This window comes from Eublepharis macularius, chromosome 7 (genome assembly GCF_028583425.1).
Source record: "Eublepharis macularius isolate TG4126 chromosome 7, MPM_Emac_v1.0, whole genome shotgun sequence".
NCBI classification, from domain to species: domain Eukaryota; kingdom Metazoa; phylum Chordata; class Lepidosauria; order Squamata; family Eublepharidae; genus Eublepharis; species Eublepharis macularius.
This window is the reverse complement of record NC_072796.1, coordinates 28,149,511-28,171,468: the sequence shown is the minus strand read 5'-3', so window position 1 is coordinate 28,171,468 and position 21,958 is coordinate 28,149,511. Positions and strand designations below refer to the sequence as shown.

The following is a 21,958-nucleotide window of genomic DNA, read 5'->3' as shown; positions in this document are numbered from 1 at the left end:
TTACTTTGCCCATCATAACTGTTAAGGTCCACTAAGTTAGTGTCAAGTTCATCAAGTTCAGTTTATTGTATATCGCCTTTGGCTGTTACAAATATACATTACCATCAACAGTGAGGGATATAAATTGTGTTCAAACTATAAATCAATAAGTACACAAAGAATAGGATGTAGAGCCAGGAACCAGTTTTAAAATATAGCTATAAACTCACTACAATAAGAATAAAAAGAACAATTGTCTAGGTAACCTTCCTTCACTTTACCACCTTGGAGTGTATGTTCTTTGCAGTGATGGCAAACTAAGAAACTCTATAGGACACGTAAGTGTCTATGCCAGATAACAGAAATGAGATTTTCTCCCCCATTGGGTATGACAGCAGTCCAGATGGAATTCCTGCCAAAAATTTGGCCCTTGGGCTAGAGTGGAATGGGCAGAAAATAATATAGTGAGCAAAGTCCTCAGGTACTCGGGAGTAACAGATGCATAGTTTAAAGGGACATGCCAGTGGCAGGCCCCTTTAAACTGCTCAGACCCCAGATCCCCCTACCCCCACCCCCAGCCCCAGCATGACACCTTATCCTGCAGTGTAGCATCCTTTCTCTCCTCCCGGGGGGGGGGGGAAGACTGTTTTTGGCTTCCCTGCCCCTCAAATGGCTGCCGCAGCAGCCATTTGAAGAGCAGAAAGGCCATTTTCAGCCTCTTCCATTGCCCTGCAGGCCCCCAGGGTGGCAGAAGAGGCCGAAAATGACCTGCCCGCTCCTCCTGGGAGGAGAGGAAGGACACTATACTGCAGGATAAGTTAAGTGTGGGGCTGGGGGCTGAGGGGGTAGGGGGGCTGGGGTTTGGGCAGTTTAAAGGGCCCTGCCATGGCAAGTCTCTTTAAACTATCAGCTGGCAGGCGGCAGGGGGGATAGTTAAAGGGACCTGCTCTGGCAGGGCCCTTAAAAGGGCAGTTTAAATGGTCATTTCCCTGGGTAAATGGCCATTTAAACTGCCCCTGTAAATACGACCCAATGAACCAACATGGAAAGGAGCTTCCACGAACCCTGGTTTGCGAACCCCGAACCGGCTTGGTTCGTGGGTTTTTTTGGGGTCGTATTTAGATTCGTGCCAATCTCTGCTCGGGAGTTACAGATGCATAAGCATTGGTCCCTTAGTGTTTGATTGAAACAACCCTCAAGAAGTGCCATTGGCATTGATTGGAACCTCAAGGAAGTGAGGGACACTCTGAGTGAGAAGTTAGGGATGTTAACTAGGTAGGAGGTTCTAATATGGTCCAGTTTCATTAGTTTAAACCACGGAGCTGCTTTTGATTTTAAGATTAAGGAGCAATCTAGTTGGGCATTGAAGTCATATATCCAGTTTCTAAGGGCCAAGCTACAAGTGACAAATGACACTTGAATGGCAAGTGTATTTCTCCCTGTTCACTTGCCCTCCACTCAATCCACTTGCCAGGCAAATGTCTTTCATCATGTGTAGCTTGGCCCTAAGTTGCAAGTTTTCAGTTGATGTTCCTAGAAGATCGTCCAGAATGGAGTATCTTGCGAGAGTGGTATTCAGAAACATAAGATGTTGCAGATCTTTAGATAGCATCAAGTTAAAGTATTGGTTAAAGTATTGGCGACCGACAGTATTGGATCTTGAGTTTTTGACTACTTTCCAGTATCGAAGAATTGTTAAATGGGCCACTAAGTTAGTGCCCTCAGATGAGCTGGCTTCTAATCCCAGACTGGTTCAAAACTAAAACCACAATCATAAGAAGAGTTACACCAGTATAAGCCCACTGAAATCAATGGACCTAGAGTAGAGTAATTCTGTTTAGGATTGCACTGAAAGTTTTGTTGTTTGGATTGTTTATACTGTATTTATTTATTTGCTGTTTTCAGTGCCTTCGGAATTCTTCAGGGAGAAAAGTGGGACACACATATTTAAACAAATAAATGTATTTTTCAATGTAACATATATGTGCTGAGTTTGTACCAGGGTTGCCAACTGGCCAGAAGAAAAATGGCCTATCCCTTTAATAGAGGTTTAAGATTTGAAAATGGGCAGTGAAGATTTCCATGGCATGCGGTTATATAATATAACTTACTATTTGCTGCCACTCAAACTGATATCAAAGGGACAGCTGAAAGGAGCAGTTTAAAAAGCTGGTAACTTGAAGGAAAGGAGAAAGACTATATTAGTGGCATTCCCTTATTCTAAAAGGACTGTCAAATTGCTAGCTTGTATAGTTTCAGGAAGCACGGTAAAACTTGCTTCTCTGGCCTGGCAATTAAATGTTAGGATTAAGCAGGTATGGGGAAACTTTAATTTAGCTAAGTGTTGTTGTTTTTTTTAAAATTGTGTGTCTGATTTTATGGCAGATAGACACTGAATCTAAAAATAAAGGAACAACATTAAGATTATAGGCGATTGTTAAGAAGCAAAGAGATTTATTTTGGGACTGGATATTTTAATTACAGTTGTTAAGCAATTAAAAAATATTTAGTTGGTAAATCACCTGATTAATTGATACCAGTTATATAAATACATTCTTGTATTGCCAAAAACTCATTCAGACATCTTCTTAAAATATTGAAGGAGATGTAAGTTAACATTATTTCACATACAACAGCTACTGTTCATAGTTAAAAGGTAAGGCAGTGTCCAGTCTATTTCTTCAGTATCACACCTGAACCAAAACCACCTAAAATGCAGTAGACAGACACAACCTTCAGAACATTCAACCATGGATTCAGATTGGTCCACATGAATTACAAGTGGTCTGTCTTCAATTAATCAACCACGGCTTTTTTTGACTAATCTACCAATTGCTGCTTTAATGTTAAGCTGCAACATCTTTAGGTAGAAAATCTTGGCTTTTTCAGGGTCTGCAGATTAAGCAAATTTCCAAAGTCAATAGATCAGTATAATGATGTTTGTTATATAAAATGCCAAGCTTAAAAAAGCGGGGGGAGAAAACCTAACACAGCAGCTAATGGCATGGATAACTTAGCTGCTAGAGAGGGTAACAAGCAAAATGAGACCTATGTGGAATAAAATTTGCATTCAAGTCAACGCTCTGAGTGCATAATCAAGTACTGTATGCAGCTAAATGAGTCTGTTGTCTTGCAGTAATGAATATCTACATCCATCCTAAGAGTTAATGAGGAATAAATGACTTATTATCAATGAATGGCAGTTATCTAAATAGCTGTGCAACAAAAACAGAATATTAAACTGTGGAGCTAAAATAGATCTTAAATGATAATGAACTCACCCAGATTATTAATTATTTTTAAAGCCTCCAGTAAGGTTTACTACTTTGGGATGAATTCAGCACTTGGCTCATTCAAGTCCTCTTGCCCATTTGCAAGACGAGTGAATGGCTTTGGAAGAATTAATTCCATTCATTCCTAAAGGAAAGGCACAAGTTACCGGACATCAGGAGTCAAACTTAGGGGCACAGGGTGAGTGCTTAAACTAGGTGGTGCATCAGAAAGGGCTTCTGCTGCAGTACAGTTGCAAAAACCAGCATGGGATGAGTAGATCCTTTGGAGGAGGGATTGTGTTTTGGCAGCAATGAGAAATGGCTGGGAATTTGGGAGCACGGTTTGGGCAAAGAGTGGGGTAACAAGAGTAGAGATGGAAAAACTAGAGTAACACACACCTTGGTTACAAGCTCAATTTGGAGAATCCATCCACTTCAGCCTGAGCTGCCTGTTGGGCACTGCCAGCTCTGCCTCCCAGCAGCAAACCAAAATCATATGATAAGGCGAGTGGGATCGTCTATGATTGGTGGTGCATACTGTAATCTTGGACGAGCAAAAGCTCTGATGTGTACTATAAAGTAAAGCACTGTCAAATTGCAGCCGACTTATGAAGCCCCCGTAGGGCTTTCAAGGCAAAAGACATTCAAAGGTGGTTTGCCACTGCCTACCTCTGCATAGCAACCCTGGACATCCTGTGCAGTCTCCCATCCTATTCAGGACTAGAGATGGGCATGAACTGAAATACGAAACAAAATTAAGCACAAACCAGGCCGGTTCATGGTTCGTGAACCAGCGGTTCATCAGATCCCATTTCTGACGAAATGGCACGAACTTTAGGCTGGTTCGTTTGGTTTGTTTTTTGGTTTGTCACTGCAGACAGCCTAGTGCCAATCAATCAGTGTCCTAGGCAACAGGGGCTGGACTTCCTGCAGACCTTCTGCTGGCCCGGAAGTGACCTTCTGCTGACCTGGAAGTGATTTTCTGACCTGGGTGTGATGTTTTCACAAACCAAATGAACTGGTTCATGAACCAGGGGCAGGTTCATGAAAGTTTGTGGTTCATAGTTCATGAAATTTGATGAACCACGAACCACATGGTTCTTTTTTTTTTTTCCAGTTCATGCCCATTTCTATTCAGAACCCATCCTGCTTCACTTCCGAGATCTAATGCGAACAAGATAGCCTGGGCTACTATGCCTATGATCAAAACTAGTTCCAATAGATGGCTCCATCAAGTCCAAAAACTGACTTCTAAAAGGATGATCATTTGGACCCCCTGCACGGTTTTAGCACTAAAGAGAGAACACAGCTCAGCAGCAGAGCATTTGCTTTGTGTGCAGAGGTTCAAGGTTCACTTCTCAGCACCTTCTGCAGAAAGATCTTAGGTAACAAGGCTATGACAGACTTCTGTCTGGGACTCAGGAAAGAAAGTGCGAGTCAGAGAGAGAGGAACAGGAACAAAAAATCTCACTGGTTGAGGCTATGCTGAAATAATAGCTTTCAACCTCCCACAAGGGACCAAATCATGAATAGGGCTGAACAGTAAATGAACTGTTTAGCGCAGCCCCAACCAGTGGGATTTTTTTGTATCGTTGTCATTGTATTATATAATATTGTGAGTTGTGTGCTTTTCTACAGACATTGGTATTGTTTTCATTGAGTTCACTTTGTTGTACAGAATTGTAATATCACTAGTGTGCATTTGTGTTAGAGTATAATTAATACTTAGTGGATTTATTCACAGATATAAATACATAATTTGGTATACAATTGTTCTATTCATTAATTGATTCCATCTTAGTGCAGTGTCACTTTTGTTTCTGCTACTTTTTACACTGCCTAGTCCCCTTTTTTTCCTTTGTCAGAGAGAGAAGATAGCACCAGTCTGGTGGTGTTGGAAAGTGCCATCAAGTCATAGCTGACTTACAGCAACCCCTGCTGTTTCAAAGCAAGAGACTGCTTTTTCATTTTCTGCCTCTGCATAGATTCTGCATAGACACTGGTCTTCTCTGGAGATCTCCCATCCAATTAAGGTTGACCCTGTTTAGCTTCCGATACCTGACAAGATCGGGTGTGCCTGACCTATCCATATCAGGGCAGATCCAGTCTAGGATCTTATTCTGGCTCAGAGTGATATCTCTTCATGTGTACATATAATATAATATAATATAATATAATATAATATAATATAATATAATATAATATAATATAATATAATATAATATAATATAATATAATATAATATAATATAATAATTGCATTGATGAAAGAAATCTAGCACTGGTAAGCTTGTCACATCACAGTGCAGCAGAATTTTGAAAAACCACCCCTGCCAAAATGCACTCATTTAAACAACTGCAAGAGTGTTAATGCTAAAAGGCTTCTGAATTATAACACATTCAGATCCCCTCCAAACAAAATGCCTAGGAAATACATGCATATAGCTTTCTTTTTCAAAAAAAGTGTGATAGTTCTCAGATATTATAACAAGTTTTCTGTATACAGGGGTTTCTGTTAAGTGGGACATGTGGGGAGGAGGGAGGAGTTGTGAAGTCAAGTCAATTTTGGCTCCTGCCCTCACAACAGCCCTCATTTTCCAGAAGTCAGAGCCTGGCTTAAATTTTGTTAGCCTGCAGCTCAGGCACAGTTTGACAGATTTGCATCATGCATGGGGAAAAAATGTTTCTTTTTATCTCATGGTAAGACAGGAGGTTTTCTAAAAGAGGGAAATGAGAAGAAAGATGGAAGAAGACTGCAGACCAGTTTTATTGATGGGAGTTGTTCACAACAGGGCTTCTAATGCTGTGCTTTTTGTGGCCTTTGAAGTAACACATTAAGCCGAAGCGCATATCCAAGCAGTATTGTGCAGACAGTTACAATGGACAAACTGAATGTACTTCAATGAAATTCCTGCCCATATTTCCTGTGCCATAAATGCCCTCTGCACTAATGTCCATTAGAATGAAAGGCTGCCTTATTGTGCTTGACGGAGGGAATAGCCTGGTCAACGCAATCTGCAGACACAGCAGCATTGTGACTCTAACCCGAAAGTAATTTTCAATGGATGTGTTATAGTATCTCACATAAAAATTGATTTAAGTGTAAAGGCATGCTTGCTTTTAGATTCCCTTAAGTGACTGACGGAATAGTTAGAGTTGGTATTTCATATTAAAAAAAAAATTAGCTGTAGCAGTGGTTTTCAAACTTTTGCTTTCAGAGAACCCTTTTCACAGTGACTTATGAACTGATCGACTTTTGAGCATGTTCTCTGGAATTAGGGTTCCCAGGTGCCTGCTGGTGCCCGGCAAACACACGAGGGTTTGCCCCCATGCCCACCAATCACCCAGTGATCGGCAGGATGTGGCAAGCTCCCAGACTCAGAGGTTGCCCGCCACCGACAGGCACCACAGGACTGTGCACCATTTGCATGCTCCCAACAGGCATGACAGCATCACTCTTCAAAATGACGTTGTCATGCTGGCTGTGAGAGCACTCCTGCTCTTCATTTGGGGCCCAAATCGGCCCTGCACAGTTGCGCTCCCACAGCTAGCGCAATGATGTCACTTCCTGGAGTGACATTGACGCAGAGGCACTGAAGCACACATGTGCACAGCACATGCCTGAAAGACATCCAGCGGGAGGATATAGGGACTTGGCAGCCCTACCTGGAATTTTTGTGTGCTACAGAGTATTCTAGCGTGTAGACTAGGTGTGTGTGAATACTGGGTTGAACTGGGGAGAGGGGGGCATGAATGCATAAAAGATAGGTCAATTAATGGCTAATGTCAGTGATGGCTTAATTGGACCTTATTGAATGCTAATTGCTGGAGGCAAAAATTAGTTACACTTGAACATATACTAGTTCAGCTCATGTCCTGCTCGCTGGTCACAAGCAGGGAGCTGATCTTTAGTGAGTCATCTGCATACATTAAAAGACATTTCACATATGTCAGATTTCCTTTGTTATATTTCTTTTGTTGCACAATTAGATGGCTTTTTGCAGCAATCTCACAACAATTGTTCATCTTCTGCCTCCTTGCATTTTAAATAGCACCTAATCAGTTTGAGATTTCTGAACTATGACTTATTACTTCTGTATTTGATTTACCACCTAGGTAATCACCCACGAACCCAGCTAACCTTTGTAATGGGATGGTAGGCCCACTATGGGCCTACATATGGTAGGCCTGGGCCTACATAGTGAAGCCTAGTGGCTACAAGGAAGCCTTTACTAAAGTGACTACAGGGCTTACATTTCTCAGGTCCCCTTTGGGCTCTGTGATTGATTAATAGGGAATTTGAAGGGGGGAAATGCACCAATAGAGAAGTAGGGAAATGGTGCCTGAGAGAAGGGATAAAAGGCCTTTCCCTAAGTGGGAGGGTGTTCACTGTTAGGGAAGACAGCGTAGGAGAGTCTGCTTAGGAGAGTCTGCTGCAGACGAAGGGATCCCTGATCCAGAAGGGGTGAGTCAACTTGAAGCCAGTCACCAAGAGACAGCTAGGAACAGCCTAGATAGACACGTTAAGTTATTTTGTTTGTTCACCAACCTTTACTGTTGTCCTTAGCTTACAAAGTTTTGAACACGAGTTATATTAATCTGTTAAATAAAGTTGTTTATTATTCTGTCTGGGTCCTAACATCTCTTTTGGTCACATATAAAGTAAAACCTAATGGGAAAGAATAAACAAAAGGAGTTGGGGGGTGCTCTGGGCCCTCCCAAGGAGACTTGTACCAGAGTGATGGCAGCCTACAGAGAGCTTTTCTGGTCTCCTGCCTGTGACATGGGTTCTTGCAACCTCTTCTTGAATAGATACCATTAACTAAGAAGGCATAAAAGGGAGGTAATACAATGTCTCCTATGATGGCTATTTCAAAGATGCATCTCAGTGTGCAAGTGCAAGGGGAGGATGAACTGCAAACAATTGGGGATGAACTGCACACATGCTTTATACATGTTGGTCAATTTAATAATCCAAACGATCGCAATCCTCTACGGTAATAAGATGACTACGTTCTTGTACTCGGTAAAAGCAACCACCAGCTGTTACTTCTAATAAGAAATTAAGGTTGTATGTAATCAAGGGAATTTGAACAAGGTAAATAGGCCTTAGGGTTGCCATCCCCCCACCTGGGGCGGGGGATCTCCCGATCCCACCCTGCTCCCACTTACCCATCTGGCGGGGGGGCATGCTTCCTGGGGTGCCCCCTCCCCAGGGGGTGTGGTGCACCCTTGGGTGGGGGACACACTCCCGCACCGTGAGAGCAGGCAATGGTGGTGGTGAGAGTGGGCCGCTCTTGATGCCGCTGCTGCTGCCAGCGTCACCAGCTTACACCACGGCCACTTGCTCTCATGGTGTAGGAGCTGCAGTGCTGACAAATGCAGCCTACAGCAGCAAGAGCAAGTGGCGGTGGGGGTGGCAGTGGCAGTGGCAGTGAGAGCAGCTCGCTGTCACCAGCACCAGCACTTCCTGCTGCCGCCTCTGCTTGCTCTCGCCACTGCAGGCCGCTTTCGCCAGCACAGCAGTGGTGGCAGCAGGTGGCACTGGCGACAGCGAGCCACTCTCGCTGCTGCTTCTGCTGCTGCTGCCGCAAGTGAGCTACAGTGGTGGCAACCAGGAGAAAGGGGATACAAGCACCCTAACTGGTGTCACATGTGGCGACACCAGTCCCGGAAGTACCGTCATCACACACGCCGAGGTGCATGCGAGAGAAGTTGAAAAAAGAAAAAAAAGGTAGGGTGGATGCCAGGATCCAAGTCCCCCACCGGGGGACACGAGGGACCTGGCAACCCTAATCAGCCTGGTGATCACGTGCATGTGGATGTTGAGAACATGACTGTCAACAACAGAGAGAGGCTTTCTCCTCTGTTTCTCTGCTGCAGACTTTCAGGGCATTACTAACTCTACAGTCCCTGTTCAGATCAGGATTCCTGGGGTCGCTTCTGGGGACCACGTTACATACATGGAGTACCAGTCACACGTATCTAGCATCCTGCACAGTGCAGTAATCTAACTATATACTTGATCCCAAACCTTAACCCAGCTGATATTAGGAGCGGAGAAGGGGGCAATGCACACAACACTTCAGCCAGCTGGTAATAGGAATGGTAGAAAACCAAACAAACAAACAATTCCGGGAATATGTATATATCTAACAGTTTTTTATATTTTTATAGTGCAAAAGTGCAAAGTGCAAAATATAGTGCATGATTATATATACAATAATAAATATACAATAAATACAATAAAATATTGATCTCTCTGTCCCAACATGCAATAAATATGGTAAAAATACAGAATTTGATCCTAATGGTTATGAAGTATATTTTTCAAAGGAACAATGTCCATGAATTAATTAAGATGAAAATGTAGCAGCATGCAGGTTTCCTCAGATAGAGCTCCAATGCAGACGTGTGGGAGGCATGAGATGGCAAGCTCCAGTCCAAACTGCAAATAAGTCCAAAAGTGCCGACGGGATTATGCGTGCATATTTATACAATTCCCGTTTCGTATAACATACTTCTTCATGGGCACAATAAATATGGACTGTGAACAAAAGTTAAACGTAGTCAATTTATAATTCAACATACATAACAAAACTCTATACATACATTCCATCTACTCACCAGCCCCCACTTCACCGGTAGCTCCAATATTGCTGCTTAGACCATTCTGATTTCATTCAATTTCAAAAAGCATGAATTGACAGACAGAAATCATGCATAGGAAAGGACTCTCTTAACCACAAAACAGTAATTGAATGATTGGCCAATTTACAATGAAACAAGCAACAATTAGATTGCAGCACAGACCTCAACACCACTTAAGTCCTGTTCCGATTTTAAAGAGACAAGTAATATCAATTACACATTCAAGAAGACAATGCAGTCTATATCCCCCAAATGGGTAAGGCAACGCTGGGCATCCATTAACCCAAAAAACACGAGTAATCCACTTCACTATTGAGTCCTCCTGGTGCCAAACTCCGTACTTTAAAGATCCACCTAGACTCTAATTGCAGCAATTTCCTGGGGCCATCCTGAACACCCTCCCGAATCATATCAATAACTGTTACCTTCAGATCTCTTGGGTTATGCTGAAAACTCAAAAAATGTTGGACCAATGGTGCCTCTCTTACCTGATTACGGATTCTCGATATATGTTCCTGCACTCTAGTTTTGAGTGGACGTGTCGTGCTGCCAACATAAATTAAAGGGCACCCGCAGCAAATCGCATATATCACATTGGGAGTCCGACATGTACTGAATCCACCTGGAGCGTCTCGGCGTCCAGGGAACAGATCTTCAAATTTTGTCATCAGGGTACAAACGTTACAATCCCCACACGGGAAATGTCCCCTCGGCACCCGGGTAGCGGAGCTACATGGTAATTTATGCTGTATAAATTCTGAACAAGTAAGTATGTCCTTAAGACTACGAGTTCTACGGAGACCAATGCTTGGACTCACCTCGCACCCGGGAATATTATCAACAAGGTGCCAATGCTGTCGGACAATGCGGCAAATGGGGGTGGCTAATGTGGTATAGTCAATAGCCCATTTTAAATGTGTGTTCCTATCCGTAACTTTAGGAACCAATAGTTGTTCACGCGGTGTCCTCAGTGCCCGGTACCTAGCCGAAGCAATGGCAGCCAAAGGGTATCCTCTACTAACCAGTGCCTTCCCTAATGCAGTGCCACTTTCCCTGAAATCCGCATTCTGTGATGAATTCCGTTTCAGTCTAAGGTATTGACTAATGGGAATATTGTATTTTAGTCGCTGTGGATGGAACGAAGAGAAATGAAGGTATGAACACCTATCCGTATTTTTCTTAAAGGGACGCACACCTAGTCTCCTCTCACTACATTTGTAAATAGTTACGTCCAAATAGTTAATACATTGACCATTCCCCTGCCAGGTAAATTTAATATCCGTACTGATCGTGTTAATCCATTGGCCAAACAGTTCTGCACTTTCCTTATTTTCCATAATGGCTATGATGTCATCAATATATCGGCGGTAAAACCTAATGGTCGCCTTAAGAGGATTATTAATGTCATTCAATATGTAATCCTTCTCTAGTTGTGACATGAATAAATTGGCGATACTAGGGGCCGCCGCGCACCCCATCGCCACCCCCCTTTATCTGGTAATAAAATTCCCCATTAAACTTGAAATAATTACGTTCAAGTATAATGTCCAAAATGTTTAGAAGAAAAGGAGTGGAGGGGCTCTGCTGTGTCCTAGTTAGCAGTGCTGTTTGTACCACGGCCCTGGCCGCCTCGTGGGGAATCGATGTATACAGAGAGGCTACATCAAGAGTCAACAAATAGGCTGAACTAGGTAGCTCCAATTCTTCTATTAAAGATTGCTGCTTAATGCAGCTTCCTTGACGGACTATTCAGTCAGCAAGTTTATCCCAAGAGGCTTACGTATTCATAAGCCCCCCGGGATGTTTCAAGAGGATGAGGACTTTAAGCAGCGCTGGGCAGCTATTCTCAATAAGTGTTCGTTTGATCGGATGTTATTGCTTATTAAAACATCAAACGTAGAGGCGGATAAGCTTTCATTAGAGATTACTCGAATAGAGGAACAACTGAAAGCAAAACAAACTATTGATGAGTTTGATGCTAAAAGGGCGGAACTGGACCGCTCTGTGGCAGAAAGTAAAGAAAAGCTCAAGGAAATAAAACTAAGGAAGTTTGAGCGTGATAGGAAGGACTATACTTCTGGTAGGATTTATACCTGGAAGGAGGATTTCCCTACCAGACCCCGCAAAAGAGTATCTTGGGCTAAAAACCTCCAGACTGGGTCTGAATTTGAGACGACAGAGCCCTCGGAAACGGACACTTCGGGCGATGAGGGGACCAGTACTAAATATTTGCGTAATCGTAATGTCTCCTATCCCTCTGGGGGCCCCCGGAGTAATTTTTTAGGGAGAGGTCCGCCACGCCCCAAGAGACCGTACAAGCCGAGGACCTAGTATTCAATCTGTCCTCTCGGCCGCTGACTCAGGCCGAGAGGGGAGTTTTGAACAAAGGTCTCGGTTTTGTACCCACCCCTAATTACTATGAGTTCTACACCAGACTGAATGTATACAAACTTATTAGACTTATCAAACTTAGAAAGTTTTTTGGCAACCTCCCTGATAGGGCACAGGATTTTGATAGGCAAATTAGATCCAGATCTACCTTTTGTCCACCCGTCTCCGATGCCTCCATTGATTGTTTTGAGAGAGTGGTTCTGCGTGATATTGAGAACCTGGAGAGGGAGAGGAGATTCCGGAGGTATAATTTGGACCGAGAGGAATGGCAAGCACTTAATTCCTTAAAAAATGACCACACAATAGTAATTAAATCGGCAGATAAGGGCGGGGGTATTGTTATCCTAGATACTGCCCACTATATTCAGGAGGCGACTCGACAACTCTCGGTTACCACCGATTACAAGAAAATCGCCACGAATCCATTACCGCAAATTAAGAGGGTTATTAAAATAGTCCTTGATGAGGGTCTAGGCCAATCTGAAATAAATAATAAAACACACGAGGGGTTACAGAATAAGAATCCCCGCACCCCCGTGTTTTATTTACTCCCGAAAATACATAAAGGGGGCATTCCGCCGCCTGGCAGACCAATCATTTCGGGGAGCAATTCGGTCCTTGAACCCCTCTCCCAGTTTTTAGATAACTTCCTACAGCCACTTGTTGTGGAAACGGCGGCTTATTTACGAGATACTATGCACCTTATTTCTTTAATAGAAGAATTGGAGCTACCTAGTTCAGCCTATTTGTTGACTCTTGATGTAGCCTCTCTGTATACATCGATTCCCCACGAGGCGGCCAGGGCCGTGGTACAAACAGCACTGCTAACTAGGACACAGCAGAGCCCCTCCACTCCTTTTCTTCTAAACATTTTGGACATTATACTTGAACGTAATTATTTCAAGTTTAATGGGGAATTTTATTACCAGATAAAGGGGGTGGCGATGGGGTGCGCGGCGGCCCCTAGTATCGCCAATTTATTCATGTCACAACTAGAGAAGGATTACATATTGAATGACATTAATAATCCTCTTAAGGCGACCATTAGGTTTTACCGCCGATATATTGATGACATCATAGCCATTATGGAAAATAAGGAAAGTGCAGAACTGTTTGGCCAATGGATTAACACGATCAGTACGGATATTAAATTTACCTGGCAGGGGAATGGTCAATGTATTAACTATTTGGACGTAACTATTTACAAATGTAGTGAGAGGAGACTAGGTGTGCGTCCCTTTAAGAAAAATACGGATAGGTGTTCATACCTTCATTTCTCTTCGTTCCATCCACAGCGACTAAAATACAATATTCCCATTAGTCAATACCTTAGACTGAAACGGAATTCATCACAGAATGCGGATTTCAGGGAAAGTGGCACTGCATTAGGGAAGGCACTGGTTAGTAGAGGATACCCTTTGGCTGCCATTGCTTCGGCTAGGTACCGGGCACTGAGGACACCGCGTGAACAACTATTGGTTCCTAAAGTTACGGATAGGAACACACATTTAAAATGGGCTATTGACTATACCACATTAGCCACCCCCATTTGCCGCATTGTCCGACAGCATTGGCACCTTGTTGATAATATTCCCGGGTGCGAGGTGAGTCCAAGCATTGGTCTCCGTAGAACTCGTAGTCTTAAGGACATACTTACTTGTTCAGAATTTATACAGCATAAATTACCATGTAGCTCCGCTACCCCGGGTGCCGAGGGGACATTTCCCGTGTGGGGATTGTAACGTTTGTACCCTGATGACAAAATTTGAAGATCTGTTCCCTGGACGCCGAGACGCTCCAGGTGGATTTAGTACATGTCGGACTCCCAATGTGATATATGCGATTTGCTGCGGGTGCCCTTTAATTTATGTTGGCAGCACGACACGTCCACTCAAAACTAGAGTGCAGGAACATATATCGAGAATCCGTAATCAGGTAAGAGAGGCACCATTGGTCCAACATTTTTTGAGTTTTCAGCATAACCCAAGAGATCTGAAGGTAACAGTTATGGATATGATTCGGGAGGGTGTTCAGGATGGCCCCAGGAAATTGCTGCAATTAGAGTCTAGGTGGATCTTTAAAGTACGGAGTTTGGCACCAGGAGGACTCAATAGTGAAGTGGATTACTCGTGTTTTTTGGGTTAATGGATGCCCAGCGTTGCCTTACCCATTTGGGGGATATAGACTGCATTGTCTTCTTGAATGTGTAATTGATATTACTTGTCTCTTTAAAATCGGAACAGGACTTAAGTGGTGTTGAGGTCTGTGCTGCAATCTAATTGTTGCTTGTTTCATTGTAAATTGGCCAATCATTCAATTACTGTTTTGTGGTTAAGAGAGTCCTTTCCTATGCATGATTTCTGTCTGTCAATTCATGCTTTTTGAAATTGAATGAAATCAGAATGGTCTAAGCAGCAATATTGGAGCTACCGGTGAAGTGGGGGCTGGTGAGTAGATGGAATGTATGTATAGAGTTTTGTTATGTATGTTGAATTATAAATTGACTACGTTTAACTTTTGTTCACAGTCCATATTTATTGTGCCCATGAAGAAGTATGTTATACGAAATGGGAATTGTATAAATATGCACGCATAATCCCGTCGGCACTTTTGGACTTATTTGCAGTTTGGACTGGAGCTTGCCATCTCATGCCTCCCACACGTCTGCATTGGAGCTCTATCTGAGGAAACCTGCATGCTGCTACATTTTCATCTTAATTAATTCATGGACATTGTTCCTTTGAAAAATATACTTCATAACCATTAGGATCAAATTCTGTATTTTTACCATATTTATTGCATGTTGGGACAGAGAGATCAATATTTTATTGTATTTATTGTATATTTATTATTGTATATATAATCATGCACTATATTTTGCACTTTGCACTTTTGCACTATAAAAATATAAAAAACTGTTAGATATATACATATTCCCGGAATTGTTTGTTTGTTTGGTAATAGGAATGGAACAGGTGGCAATGCCCACCACTATCTTAACATAGCTGGCATTAGTACCAGAGCAGGTGGCAATGACCACCCCCCTTCAGCCAGCTGGAGTGGAGCAGGCAGAAATGTCCACCACACCCACCATGACCCAGCTGGTATAACGAACGGATCAGGTGGCAATTCCATTCTCTGCCTTAACCCAGCTGATATTAGGAGCGAAGCAGGTGGCAATGCCCTCCCCCCTTCACCCAGATGGGATCAGGAACAGAGTAGGTACATACACCCACTTTCTGCCTTAACCCAGCCAGTATTAAGAGTGGAGGAGGTGACAATGCCCACTCCACCTTACCCCAGCAGGTATTAGGAGCAGAGCAGGTGGCAATGCCCACCCCCTTCAGCCAGCTGGTATTAGGAGGGAGCAGGTGGCAATTCCCACCTCACACATTAACCCAGCTAGTACTAGGAGTGGAGAAGGTGGCAATGCCCATCCCCCCCTAACACAGTGGATATTAGGAATGTAACAGGTGGCAATGCTCACTCCTGCCTTAACCCAGCTGGTATTAGGAGCAAAGCAGGTGGCAATGCCCACCCCACCTTATCACAACCAGCACTAGGATCGGAAAAGGTGGCAATGCCCACCCCCACCTTAACATTGGTGGTATTAGGAGTAGAGCAGGTGGCAATGCCTGCTGCCCCTTCAGCCAGCTGGGATCACGAGCAGGGTAGGTGGTAATGCCTGCCCCTGCCTTAACCCAGCTGGTATTAGGAGCAGAACTGGCGGCAATGCCCACCCTCCAACTTAACCCAGCTGGTATTAGGAGCAAAGCAGGTGGCAATGCGCACTCCGCCTTATCACAACTGGCATTAGGAGCGGAGCAGGTGGCAATGCCCACCCTCACCTTAACACAGTTGGTATTAGGAGCAGAGCAGGTGGCAATGCCTGCCGCCCCTTCAGCCAGCTGGGATCACGAGCAGGGTAGGTGGTAATGCCTGCCCCTGCCTTAACCCAGCTGGTATTAGGAGCAGAACTGGTGGCAATGCCCACCCTCCAACTTAACCCAGCTGGTATTAGGAGCAAAGCAGGTGGCAATGCGCACTCCGCCTTATCACAACAGGCATTAGGAGCGGAGCAGGTGGCAATGCCCACCCTCACCTTAACACAGTTGGTATTAGGAGCAGAGCAGGTGGCAATGCCTTCCCCCTGTTAAGCCAGCTGTGATCAGGAGTGGAGCAGTTAGCAATGCCCACCCATGCCTTAACTCAGCTGGTATTAGGAGCGGAGCAAGTGGCAATGCATACCCCCACCTTAAATCAGCTGGTATTAGGAGTGGAGCAGGTGGCAATGCCTACCATCCACCTTAACCCAGCTGGTATTAGGATAAAAACAGGTGGCAATGCCCACCCCTCCTTATCAGAACTGGCATAAGGAGCAGAACAGGTTGCAATGCCCACCCCCCACATTAACCCAGCTATTATTAGGAGCAGAGCAGGTGGCAATGCCCACCCCCCTTCACCTAGCTGGGATCAGGTGTGGAGCAGGTGGCTATGCCCACTCTCCACCTTAACTGAGCTCATATTAGGAGTGAATCAGGTGGTGTTGCCAAGTAGGCCCCCTCCCCTGCTTTAAAGCCTGCCATGAACTGTGTTAAAGTTTCCTGCGTTACTGTTTCACTGCTGCACAAAGATTGCTTTGCACGTGTGTGTTATAATGCACATGTCAGTTTCCTGCCTGCGTGTCAATTACCCTGCTGCTGTAATAGACTGTGTAGTTTACTGACTCCATGTTTGGATAACTGCACAAAGGACTCTCTTTCTGGGCAGCCCTGCCCTGCCCTGTATCTGGAATTCCCAGTGTGTGTTTGGACTGTGTTACAAGTGTGCCCCGTGCCTGCATTGCCATCTGCCACGGACCGTGCCTGTTCCTTGCCTTGGACTGTGTTTTAAAGTATTGTTCCCCCTGCCTCCATGGAAGCCTGCCTCATATGGGCCCAAGCCGCTGCTAGCAGCCGGGCGCCTGCCGGGGAAACCTCCAGCGAGCCTGGCTAGGCGCTCCCTGGTCAGTTCCTGCCTGGAGCCTCCCGCGGGTAGGTCCCCGAGCTTGCCCTCGCTACCGGGCAACCTGCAAACCAGCCCCAGCTATGCCCAGCTGGCATCCATGTTCTCAGGCACCCAGAAGACCCCGGGAAGAGGACTGCTTTGGGAAGCCATTTCGGCAAAGCGGGCACACCACGTCCGCAGCGAGAGCCTCTCGCCCCGCTCTGCATATCTTAGGAGCCGCCCCGGAGAAGAACTAAGTGCCGACCATCCCAAGTACTTAGAGAATGCATCTCAAAGAAACCTCCGCATTCCAGAGCTGATGACATCAGGACAAGCCCTGTTCGTTGGAACGTCCTTTCAGCCCACTTGGATTTCCCCCTCCCTCTTTTGTCCCCTCTTCCTGAGGTGTCACTTATCACAATCTGATTACCAAAGTGGCCCATCCAAGCCATTTAGTAGCCCATTAGACCCTTTGTTTTAATCTGTGAGAACCACCAAGTACAGCACCAGCCCCAGGATACGTTTTGGGGTATTTAAGCCGGCCTCTCAGACCGCATGGGGCGCGTGCCATCCTATCCAGACATCCTTGCTGTCCGTCTGTGGTTCCAGTGCTGGCATTGGGCCACCCCCCCCTCGCTGTTGTGTCTCTGCTTCGCTTCAGGATAAGTGAGTATTCCCCCTATCATCGTTGGGAACCAGCTAATGCGAACGTCTCTGTATTTCATACTCTGTATTTCCTAGATCTTGTGTGTTTCTTGTGTGCTTGTGCAAGTTCAGGCTTACGCCACATTGTTAGACAATACACGTGTTTGAACCTATTTGTAGTCTGCCTCTTTTTCACTAGAGTGTCTGGGATCGGGACCTCCGTATACATAGGTTATGATCCGCGCTTAATCTCAAGTTACAGACTGCTATAGCTAATTCCCCATTATAATAAAGAGCAGTTCTGGTAACAGTTTACTGGTGGAGAATGCAGGCATAACCCAGTTCGTGTGGATACACGTGAGTCGACACACGTGTCTTCAGCGAACTGACTTAGAGGAAAATTTTCCAGACCTCAGTGTAAAGAGCGCAATTTAGCTCAGGGAATTAAAAGTGTGAGTGTGTGTGGCTCTAGCGAGCATTTCTATCTTGTGGGTTGGCTTTTCCCCATTTCCTCCTTCAGCCAGCTTTGGACTACTTGCCTTTTGTGGTGCACCGCGAGGCCCTCCAGCCGTTATAACCGGTGTACTGTGGGTGAGGACCTCTGAACTGGTGAAGTTCCTGGCCACCTTCCGGGCCGCCTAAACGCGTCTATGTGGGTGGGATCCCAGAAGTAGGCTCTATATATATATACTTCCTGAAGCAGCACATATAAAATTTTCTTCCGCCCTCCCCCGTCTCTCCTAAGTCCGTCCAAATACCCCGTTCCTGCCAGCACTTAGGCTTCAATCCCCGCTCCGGAGGAAACGTGAAGGGATCGATAGTCTGTTTGGTCAGTTTAGCTTTGGGAATCTAAAGCCAGGTTCCTGAAGCCCCGCGGCAGCCAGCCGCACCGTGCTTAAGAGTTTTAAGTTAGACTCTTGGGCGCCTTTCCGCTTGCGAGTTTTAGGTCAGACTCGTGAGCGCACCTCGCTTGGGAGTCAGTGGGACTCTTGGGCACACTTTTGCTTGGGAGTTGTTAGAACTCTTGAGCGCACCTCGCTTGGGAGTACAGTAAATTTACTCCTGGGCACTTTTGCTTGGGGACTTGCAGAGGCAGTCCTTGAGCGCATTTAGTCTTTTGGTCGAGGCTTGGAGACAGTTTAACCGTTTGTCTCTGAGCACGAGGCCTGGGGACACTTTGAGTTTAGTTCTTGGGCAGAGAGCTTGAGAGCATTTTGGCTTCTAAGCAGAGGCTTGGGAGCACTTCAGTTTCTGAGCAGAGGCTTGGGAGCAGTTCTGGTTGCCTGAGCAGAGGCTTGGGAGACCCCCTTAGTAGCAGTTCCTGAGCAGAGGCTTGGGCACACTTTTTGGTTTCCGAGTATAGGCTTGGGAGACCCCTGAGCTTTGGCTTCTGAGCAGAGGCTTGGAAGCACTGAGCGTTTTTGGTTCTTGGGCTTAGAGAGCTTGAGAGCACCCTCTGAGCCAGTAAACTTTTCCTGGCCCCATGGATTGTAGGCAAGCTTGAAACGGGAATAGGAATTTTTCCTTCTCCCCCGGTGGAGAAGAACCTGTGTAGGACCCTTGAATACCCTTGTGAACCTAAAAGTAGGACCCTTTAATACACCCCTGGTAAAAACCTGTGTAGTACCCAGTTTAAAAATCCTTGAGAACCTGAGGGAAGGATAAACCTCCCAAAGGAACATAGAGAGGAAAAGTTGTTAAAAACCCCTAAGAATCCAGTGTAAGAATCCCCGAGGACCCGAAGGGAAATAACTTCTGAACGGCCCCTAGACGGGAGAACTTATAGGGAGCTCAAACCGCCCCACCCCTGGTGTCGCTGATCTACTCTTTAACCTCCCCCGAGGTCAGCCTTAAACGAAAGGAAAAATGTACCGGGCAAACCCCACCGTGCCCCGCCTGGAGAAGTGGCTAGTGAAGAAGGGAGATTGCCCCTGGGAAGCCGGTTCCTTCAAGGGACCCGACCCGCTCCAGATAGTCAGAAGCGCCTTCCAAGATTTTTGTGAGAAGGAGAAACCTAGGTCTAGTAAGAAAGATAGATATGGAGCTTGGGCACTTTTCACTGCCCTACAGGACAGCGTGTCCCTAATTAGTAAGTTGCACACAGCGCAGGAGGAGCTAGAGGAGAGGTCAGAGTGAGAGCAGGACGCCTTGCGCCTAGAAATCCAAACTCCCAGGACTAAGCTAAACGAACAGGAAAAAGAGTATGAGAGAAGAGCAGTTGAATGGCACGCCGAACGCGTCAATTTCATACTAGAAAAGCAAGGACTAACTACCGCCCTCCAGGACGCTCAGCACAAGGCTGAAGCGGCCACCGCTCGTGCCGACATGGCTGAGCACGCATTAACTGAGGGACAAGAGGAGATTACTAAGCTCACCCATGCCTCCCGGTTCATGGCGGACCACAACCAGTCTAAAACCGCAGCCGCGGACCATTCAGCTTGTAAGAGGGAGCTAGAGGCCCTGAAGCGACACTTGGGGATGCAACAGGCTGTAATTTCCGCCGTGCACCCCTCAGCCCTCTTGGCCCTCCCAGAAGATAGTAAGGATACCTGGGCATCTCAGTCGCCCCAGCCCGAGGAAGCCCCACAGCCCCTCCACCCAATAGCCACTAAAGAAATAGTATCCATGGACGAGGATGGCAAGAAGACTGACCGGGTCGTTAAGGAAACCCGCAATTGGAGGCCCGACGAGCTCCAAGCCATAGCAGATCGCATGGGACCCCTAAACCGAGACACGGCTATCCAGTGGTTCACCCATGTGACCACCTCCCAGCCCTCCGCTAGTGGTTCCGATGTGGCCCAACTGGCCCGCCACTGCGCCAGCCCCGAAATAGTCACAGCCCTTAATGCTTACGTTTCTAATCGAAAGTTAGCCACCCGCAGTCAGTATGGGTCCATCAAAGAACTGTGCGCATTCCTATGGCCCACCAAAAGTTTGAAAGCCCTGTACATTGCAGAGTCTCAAAAACCCGGAGAGGACCCAGAGGCATACTTAGCTAGGAAGCAGCTTCTCGCTGAGCTAGCAGATGAAGTAGACCTAGATGCAAGCGATGTACCCGACTTCGACGAGCTAGAATTCAGAAGGGCAGTCATAGACGGACTCAATAGCACCACTCGCCTGGCGCTGGCAGGAGTAGAGCCCGGGAGCATCTCATGGGGAGACCTGGAAGCTCGCATCAGGAGCATTGCTGGCCTGTTGCGAGAAACCGGCGCCATCCGCCATGTGAAGTCCCCGGCCTCTCGTAGGAAGGAGAGCGAGCCAATAAGTGCAGTCACTTATGCCAACCATGGCCCCCACTCTCAGTACCGACCGCAGGGACGCAACTCGTACTCGGAGGCAAGGGGAGGAATCCTGAGGGGGAGGAGTAGCAGTTTCAACCGGGGAAGAGGGCCAAGGGACTACCGCCCGGGAGTTTCCTTTGCACCCACCCCGAGTTACGGTTCCTCCTCCCAGCAGGGACCCCACGAGCCCCGACCGCAAGATGCGCCCCTAGCCCCTTCCCATTCTCGAGCATCGCACCCGTACAACCATCAGGTCTACCCGCCTCCAGATCAGTCTAATGCTTGGGGAGCATCACAGGGCGACCACGAGGGCTACCGGGACCGCGGCAGCACGCCCCAGTCCAGGGACCCCCTCCGTTGGGAACTTTGGATGCGCCTCAAAAACATTGGAGCGAACATGGAGCTATTCGATGGAAAGCCCACATCCGTTCTAATGAAGGCGATCATGGAATGGGAAGACCAGCAGCAGCCCCCAGTACCCCCGTCGGCGCCCCCTTTGCCGCCAGACCCTCCCTTCTCGAGTCCCCCAATAGCTGCGGTCCGGGAACGCCCGAGCCCCAACAACCCCTTCAGAGGAAGCGCCGCTTCCACTGACCAGGGTGCAGGATCAGAATAGGGTCGCCCCGAGTCCCAGTCTCCTTCCGTGGGCATAGTTGCCAAACTAAAGCCGGACACATGGGGGAGACCGACAGTAAAGGCAGGGATCGGGACTCCCGGGGAAAAGAAGAAACCTGCTACCCTCCTCATAGATACC

At 46.3% G+C, this 21,958-nt stretch overlaps 1 pseudogene; it reads right to left on the bottom strand.

The window, feature by feature from the left end:
• Nucleotides 1-8,571: 8,571 nt before the first annotated feature.
• The window catches only part of LOC129333899 (G2/mitotic-specific cyclin-B1-like), a 55,211-nt pseudogene continuing 41,824 nt past the window's right edge, over nt 8,572-21,958 (bottom strand).